Consider the following 8,889-nt stretch of genomic DNA (forward strand, 5'->3'; position numbering starts at 1 on the left):
CCCACTTCCAGTACGGGAGAAGCCTGACCGAATGGAGCTTTCCTAAGCCAATGGAGATCCCCGGAATTTCCAGTCATAGTCTCACAATTTCCCCCACCCAAATGTTAGTTTCATGTTACTAAAAAATGTTCTACCCAAAAAATTCACTTCCTTATTTCTCTGTAACATGAGCCACAATCATCCAACTTTTTTATTTCTCCATGGAGAGAAGACACAACGCACCCACCCCCATACCTCTCCTGCTTCAAGCCCTGTGGGCATGTGGGCGGGCATGTGCCCATGTGTGCGCCTGGAGCGTGCACAGAATCATCTCCATTTAAGGATGGTTCACACTCAAATATTCTCCGTGTCCCAGTATCACCTGACCTCCCCCTAGGAGAGAAGGGACAGAAAGCGACTTGCTCAACATGGTCTGTAGAGACAACCATTATGGCCACCAGCTCCAGAGTGTGGGCACTGCATCCCTGAGGGCAGAAGGGGACATTCCCCAGAATTGGGCAGGCAGAAGGGAGCTCTCTCCAGGCCTCAGAGCTGGGCTGGTCACGGCACGTCAAAATATTTCCTCCAAAGGTGTACCAATCTTAGTGCTTCTGTACTTGCTTAGATATAGAGGCTGCTCATAGACCAAGCAACCATTTGCATGGACAGAGGTGGGTCAGAATCCACCACAGGTACCCTCTCCCCAGCTCTTTCCACCCCACAGTCTCCCCACCATGCCTAAGTAGCTCAACCAGACCTGGTTCCAATCTCTTCTGTGCTCCAGCAAACTTACAACAAAATTCTATTCTGATTCAATGAAGATTTTTTCATCCGTAATTAAATGACCCACGCACACACGCTCTGGCCCTGCCTTGTGTGAGCCACTAGTAACACTGAACTCTTACTTCCTTATTTGTAAAATGGCAAGGTTGGAGGAGGCATGGTCTGGGGCCCAGCCCTGCTCTGCTTGTCTAGGAATATGTCTTTCATTGCTACTGTGTGTCAGGACAATGGATGAGAGACTTTTTTTTTTTTTTGAGATGGAGTCTTGCTCTGTCGCCCAGGCTGGAGTGCAGTGGCACAATCTTGGCTCACTGCAACCTCCACCTCCTGGGTTCAAGCAATTCTCCTGCCTCAGCCTCCTGAGTAGCTGGGACTACAGGCACGTGCCACCATGCCAGGGTAATTTTTGTATTTTTAGTAGAGACAGGGTTTCACCATATTGGCCAGGCTGGTCTCGAACTCCTGACCTCAGGTGATATGTCCGTCTTGGCCTCCCAAAGTGCTGGGATTACAGATGTGAGCCAGCATGCCCAGCCAATGAGAGACTACTTTGTTCCCTATTATTGGGCCATTTTCTGCACCTATGAGGGCAGTCACTGTTTCCTGATCTCCCAGTATCCCCAGTGCAGGGGGTCTGTGTGGAGAAAACTCTGATGATTATCGCCTGCCTGGGAATCTAGCTGGTGCCAAAGAGATGGGACAGGCTCCTGACTGACTGGCTAACAGACCAGCAGGGGACTGACAGCAGAGTGATCCTGCAGTTGACACGTTCACGCTCTGAGCCTGGGCAGAGCGGCAGCCCCTGAGCTGGGCCAGGTCATAGCCCCACCCTCCCTTAGGAACCAGTGTTTACTATAAAAAGCGAGGGCAGGAAAGTGGGAGAACCCCCCAAATCTATACAAAACCCAAGAACAAAAGTCCATTCAACCATCTTACGCAAAATTTTGCATTCAGTAAGTTAGCAATCCCAAAGTATAAACTACTTTCAGCGTTGGCATACACGTTAGGTGTTTGTGGGTGTCATTGACATTTCTAATTACATAGAAGAGGTAGGTGATGGGGTCTCACCATGCTCTGGGACTTAGACTCCCAGCGGACCTTGGTGCTGGGAGTTGAGTCTTCAACAATGGAACTGGTGGCCCCAAGTCCTCACTTCTCTCTTTCCCTTTCTCTCTCTCTGTCTCTCTCTGGGTAGAAGACCTTTTCTGTTTTACCACTGCCCCTTGAATTATCTTAAAACTTAGTTTCGGCCGGACGCAGTGGCTCACGCCTGTAATCTCAGCACTTTGGGAGACCGAGGCAGGTGGATCACGAGGTCAGAAATTCGAGACCAGCCTGCCCAATATGGTGAAACCCCATATCTACTAAAAATACAAAAATTAGCCGGGCGTGGTGGCGCGCGCCTGTAATCCCAGCTACTCGGGAGGCTGAGGCAGGAGAATCACTTGAACCCACGAGGTGGAGGTTGCAGTGAGTCGAGATCAAACCACTGCACTCCAGCCTAGGCGACAGAGCGAGACTCTGTCTCAAAAAAACAAAACAAAACAAAACAAAAAACTTTAGTTTCGAAACAATGTTCAGCTCACTCAGTGTTAACTGAATCCAAGTGCTTTTGTTTATGTTAACTTTTTTCCCAGGGAGTGGAGTTGGTGGAGGGAGGGAAGCATCCTCACAGAAAACAATACCAAACTTGTTCATGGCTCTCCTATGCCAAGGAGATCCTTTACCAGTTGATCCTGGGCCAAAAGAAAAGTCCTCGAATCTTTAGCATATTTTGGAAATACGTGGGACGGGGATTCCACAGGATACTTGTGAGTCGCTGGTGCTGGGTGGGGGCAGTGTGTTCCCCTTCTAGAGAGTTCTCTCAAATTCTAGATAGCTGCTTACCTCTTTCTTAGTTGTTGGCACGTCCGAAGGTCACCACTTGTACTATTACTTAGTGGATATACTTCTTCAATTGGATGCACCTTTTCTCCCCTTCCCCTTCCCTTCCCCTTCCCTTCCCCTTCCCTTCCCCTTCCGTTCCCTTCTCTTCTCTTTTTGAGACAGAGTCTTGTTCTGTTGCCCAGGCTGGAGTGCAGTGGCACAATCACAGCTCACTGCAGGCTTGACCTCCCAGGTTCAAACCAATCTCCTGCCTCAGCCTCCTAAGTAGCTGAGACTACAGATGTGCACCACCACACCTAGCTAATTTTTTTTTTCTTGTAGAGATAGGGTGTCACTATATTGCCCAGGCTAGTCTCGAACTCCTGGGCTCAAGCAATCCTCCTGCCTCAGCCTCCCAAAGTGCTGGGATTACAGAAGTGACCTGCAGCATCCAGCCACCTTTTCTTTTTTTAACTGCAATAGATTTATTTTATAATTAAATCACCATTATAAATGGAAAACCAATCTCATTTGCCTGCCACAGACTTTTAGCCAGTGGTAGGGAAGTGTTGAAGATGTAATGGCTCTGATAGATGGAAACAAAACTGAAAAAGGAAAACCTTCCTAATCTGTGGTTGGGGTTATTTAAGACCACATCAGAGTACCACCCCGGAGAGTGTTCTACTCTGGGCAAGGAGTAGAGCTTCTATGAGGCTGTGAGCTCCCTGGGGATGAGAGATGGATCTAACCTCTGTTCCCCGCAAAGTACTAGCAGAATGTCTTTCACATATTAAGTGCTCAGTAAACCTTTCCTGCAGCCAGGTGTCCTATACACAATAGCAGCCTGCCGTGGACACAGCAACCCAGGGACCAACAGGCTCTCTTGGGCCACGACCGGTGAGGTTTAGGGAGCCTGTGGATAAAAGTGTCGCAGGCAAAACCTCACTGATGTGAACTGCTACTGGTTCTTTGGGTCCTAGGGTCCTAACAGAAGGGATGGGAGATGGCGAAGTGCCTCACTGGCATCACTCTCATCTAACCTAGAGGGCTCTGGAGAGGAAGGCAAGGCAGACCTCTTCTCTAAGAAAAAAGAATCAAACCTTGACCATTATACTGAAGAAAAAAAATTACAAGAAAATCCCAAATTATTGTTGGTCAGTGCACTGGTTTCCATGAACTCTTTCCCATTTTGATTTAATGGCCAAAGAGCTGCTATTAAATCAATCACATGCCTCATTGTTCAACTCACAGCATCTTAGAATCTGCTGCCACTTCTCCCAGGGGCCCCACCCAGCCTTTGCTCTCTCCCAATTTTCGGCATTCAACGCTAATTACCCTCTGGGGCAGGTTGCCAAGTACTTGAATGAAATGTAATCGCTTCCCCCTGCTTGGGAATTTTGTCTCCTCCCCACTCTCAAGGAGTGCAGCAGGGAGGTTCTTAGGAAATTGAAATTGAACTCTGCCAATTACATCAGCATCAATTTTACTTTTTCAAATTTCCGAACCCTGGGGAGCTTCAGAACCAATCTTGACCTCTTTGACCCAATACATAGTTCTTGTCCTGCCTGCAGCAGAAAGGGTTCAAGCTGAGGAGTTGGACAGACAGGAGTTGGAACCTCACCCCTGTCACTTGCTGCCTGTGTTCACTCGACCAAAAGTATTCCCCTCTGAACCTCAGTTTCCTTATCTATAAAAATGGAAATGTGACTCATGCCTGTAATCCCAGCATGCTGGGAGGCCAAGATAGGAGGATTGCTTGAGGTCAGGAGTTCAAGACCAGCCCAGGCAACATAGTGAGACTCCCATCTCTACAAAAAGTCAAAAAGCTTAGCTGGGCATGGTGGTGCGCACTTGTAGTCCCATTTACTCAGGAGGCTGATGTGGGAGGAAGATCGTGGGAGCCCGGGAGGTCGAGACTGCAGTGAGCTATTAGTACAGGATTTTTCTTGCTCCCTTTGTCAGGCTCACAGCAGGAGATGCCCCGTCAACTTGGCCTGCTGGGCTGTGCCTGAAGGCAAGCTTCCAGCGTGGATCCTGCAGCCCCTGCGACTGTGCACTCTGTCCCAGGAGGGAGGGGGTGTGTGAGTAAGTGATTGTGGGGTCTGGCTGGCTGTTCTGAGCGCTGAGCCCCAACACAGGAGCAGGCTTCGTGCAAGGCTGGTGGCTGGACCAGGCGTGTTGCCCGGAAGGGAACACAGTGGTGCCCAGGCAGAGGTGTTTTCAACCCCAAAGCCCCAGAGGGGGTGTTACAGTGTGCTAATTAGCTCTCAGTTCCACCATCTGCAGCCTCATAGACAGCAGTGTGTTAGCAGCTCAGCCAGCTGCTTGCCCTGCTCTGGCCCAGGGCTCCAGGACTGGCTCAGCCTCACCACTGCTTCTGTCAGATGGAGCGGCTGCCCTCCACCAGCAGAGGGCAGAGGGCCACAGTGCCACAGCCTTCTGGGTACCCACATTCGGTAGGTCCCTAGCTCTTCTTCCTCGTCCAAGAAAAATGAAGTCATGCTGACAATTGAAGGGTGATGAGGGCTGAGAATGTTATTGAGCTACAAAACAGCTCTTGGAGGAAAGGGGATGGGTAGGTGGTCTCTCACCGAAAGTCAGGTCATCTCCCTCAGTGTGGCTGAGTCTGGGATTTTTACAGGCACAGAATCGGGGAGGGGCAGGCTATAAGTAGTATTGAAAAAGGCAACGTTTGATCGGTTAAAGAGCATTATTCAGAAAGAACCAGTCAGTAAAGGGTAGGCAAACAGGAACAGAAGTTCTCACTCATCTGGAACCAGCAGTCCAGCTGTTTTTGGCTTGAAGCTGGGGTTTCACCGGGGACCCGCCCCTATCTACCTAGGCATTTGTCTGCCTCCTGCTGCTATCAATATGATCGCACCACTGCACTCCAGCCTGGGTGACAGAACAAGACCCTGTCTCTAAAAAAATAAAAATAAAAAGTAAATGGGAATTAATTTACTCTTTAATCAATTTAGTAATTAAATCCTCAGAATAGGTGTAAAGACTACCATTGTCCCTGTCACGTAGTAGGTTTTCTTTTTCTTTTCTTTTTTTTTGAGACAGTCTCACTCTGTCACCCAGGCTAGAGTGCAGTGTCCTGACCTTAGCTCAGTGCAACCTCCACCACTGAGATTCAAGTGATTCTTGTGCCTCAGCCTCCCAAGTAGCTGGGATTACAGGCATGTGTCACCATGCCCAGCTAATTTTGTTTGTATTTTTAGTTGAGACGGGGTTTCACCATTTTGACCAGGCTGGTCTCGAGCTCCTGAACTCAAGTGATCTGCCCACCTTAGCCTCCCAAAGTATTGGGATTACAGGCATGAGCCACTGTGCCCAGCCATAGGTTTTCAAAAACATTCACCCTCTCTTTTTTTGTCCTAGCACCTGGGCTTTCCAGGTAGGGCCTGGGCTTTCCAGGTAGGGGAAGGGGTTACTATTCTTTTTTTATTTTTATTTTTTATTTTTATTTATTTTTAATTTTTTTTGAGATGGAGTCTCGCTCTGTTACCCAGACTGGAGTGCAGTGGCGCGATCTCGGCTCACTGCAAGCTCCACCTCCCGGGTTCACACCATTCTCCTGCCTCAGCCTACGAGTAGCTGGGATTACAGGCGCCTGCCACCATGCCTGGCTAATTTTTTGTATTTTTAGTAGAGACGGGGTTTCACCGTGTTAGCCAGGATGGTCTCGATCTCCTGATCTCGTGACCCGCCCACCTCGGCCTCCCAGAGTGCTGGAATTACAGGTGTGAGCCACCGCGCCCGGCCAGGGGTTACTATTCTTGATTGACCCCGAAATCTGAGGTAGCCAAGAGGTGGGTGAGAAGGAGTGGGCAGAGCAGTCGCCCCCACGGCCCCCAGGCTTCAGGTGCTGGGCCAGCCTCAGCAGAGTGTCATGGGCCATTGAGCGCCTACTATGTGCCACGTACCACGTGCTGTTAGTGGGGCAGCTGCTGCCCAGGATATTTTTGTGCTCCCAGGAAACGGTTTCTTGGCTCCATTCTTGCTAGCTCTGTCTTCCATATGAGGTGTGAAGTTTTCTTCCAGAACGCCCAGACGTGGATGATCCCAGACCTTCAGCAACAGAGCATTTCTTACCACCACCCCCGTTCCCCGGCTGGAAGTCCCGGAGCAGCAGGTGTTCAGAACAGCATCATTGCCACCATCCCCGGCTCCCTCGAACTCTCTGGCCATGTTCAGTCTTTTTACCTCACAGAACCTTGGCTTTTTCAACTCAAAAGGAGGATAATGGTACCCAGCTCCTCTCCAGCCCTCAGTCCTTCTCCAACTGTAACTCCTCACACCTGAGACTTGGTCCTCCTCCTTGTCACTTCCTCCCTGAGTCCAGACCATCTCCAAGTCCTGTGAGTCTTACCAATGATCGCTAAATATTTCCAAAATCTGACCATCTCCTCATCTCCATCACCACCATCCTGGTCCAGGCAACTAGTTCCTCCCCAGGATGGCTGCAAGGCGTCCTCGTGGTCTCAGGAAGTGACACTGCTCTCTCTTCCCAGGGCAGGTCTGATCACATCACACCCCTAACCACACCCCTGCTGAAAAGCCACCCACAGCGCCTCCTTGCTGTTGTGCGACCTGATTTCCAACTAGGGTTGGCTGGGCCCTGCAAAGCTTGGTCCTTACCAGCTTCAGCCACATCTTGCTTCTTGCTGTAGCTACCTGAGCCTTTTAGTTCTTTGAATGCACCATACTGTCTCCTGCCACAGGACATTTGCACACCCTGTCTCGTCTTCCTGGAGAGCCCTGCTCTACTCTCTAAAAGCCTTGCCTCATTCTGTCCTGTTTCCTTTGTTCTCCGATAAAGGTTCACCTCCTCCTAGATGCCATGCCCTTCCTGATCAGCAGCCCCAAGAGAGTCAGAACCCCCATTATACCCTCTTAGGGCACTGGGTACTTCTGTTTTGTTTGTTTGTTTTTTCATTTTGTATACTTTATTTTTTTGAGACAGTGCCTTGCTCTGTTGCCCAGGCTGGAGTGCAGTGGTGAGCTCACAGCAGCTTCAATCTCTTGGGCTCAAGAAATCCTCCCACCTCAGCTTCCTGAGTAGCTGGGACCACAGGCACGTGCCACCATGCCTGGATAGTTTTTTTTTTTTTTTTTTGAGACGGAGTCTCGCTGTGTCACCCAGGCTGGAGTGCAATGGCGTTATCTCGGCTCACTGCAAGCTCCGCCTCCCGGGTTCATGCCATTCTCCTGCCTCAGCCTCCCGAGTAGCTGGGACTACAGGCGTCAGCCACCACGCCCAGCTAATTTTTTTTTGTATTTTTAGTAGAGATGGGGTTTCACCGTGTTAGCCAGGATGGTCTCGATCTCCTGACCTCGTGATCCGCCTGCCTCGGCCTCCCAAAGTGCTGGGATTACAGGCGTGAGCCACTGTGCCCGGCCTGGATAATTTTTTAATTTTTGTAGAGACAGGGTCTCCCTATGTTGCCCAGGCTGATCTCAAACTCCTGGGTTTAAGTGGTCCTCCCACCTCGGCCTCCCAAAGTGCTGGGATTACAGGCATGAGCCACAGGGCCTGCCCAACAAATTCTTATTGAGTATCTACTGTATGTCAGATGCTTAGCTCACAAGAAACAATATGAGTAAAAATAGCCACAGGCCAGGTGTGGGTGGCTCATGCCTATAATCCCAGCACTTTGGGAGGCTCAGGTGGGAGGATCACTTGAACTCAGGAGTTTGAGACCAGCCTGGGCAACATAGGGGGACCCTGTCTCTATGAAAAAAAGAAAAAAAAAATTAGCTGGGCATGGTGGCATGTGCCTGTGGTCCCAGCAACTCAGAAGGCTGAGGGAAGATCACTTGAGCCTGGGAGGTCAAGGCTGCAGTGAGCCATGATTGTGCCACTGCACTCCAGCCTGAGCGACAGAGTGAGACCCTGCCTCAAAGAAAAAAGAATTTGTTGCATAAATGATTGAATGAAGATATTTTGAGTATCAAATAAAGAGAAAGAGGGAAATGGGGAGGGAATCAATGTTTGATGAGTTCTCAGGTGCTTGAGATATGTTGTGCTAATTTTTACAAATGACCCATTTTACATGTGGAAAAAAACTGAAATTCAGAGATGTTAGGTAACCTGTCCATAGTACACAGCTAATAAGGTAAAATTAGGATAAGAGCAGAGTCTGGGCTGGGTGCGGTGGCTCACACCTATAATCCCAACATTTTGGGAGGCCGAGGTGGGCGGATCACTTGAAGTCAGGAGTTTGAGACCAGCCTGGCCAACATGGTGAAACCCCA

Source organism: Pongo pygmaeus, chromosome 1 (assembly GCF_028885625.2).
Source record: "Pongo pygmaeus isolate AG05252 chromosome 1, NHGRI_mPonPyg2-v2.0_pri, whole genome shotgun sequence".
Classification (NCBI taxonomy): Eukaryota; Metazoa; Chordata; class Mammalia; order Primates; family Hominidae; genus Pongo; species Pongo pygmaeus.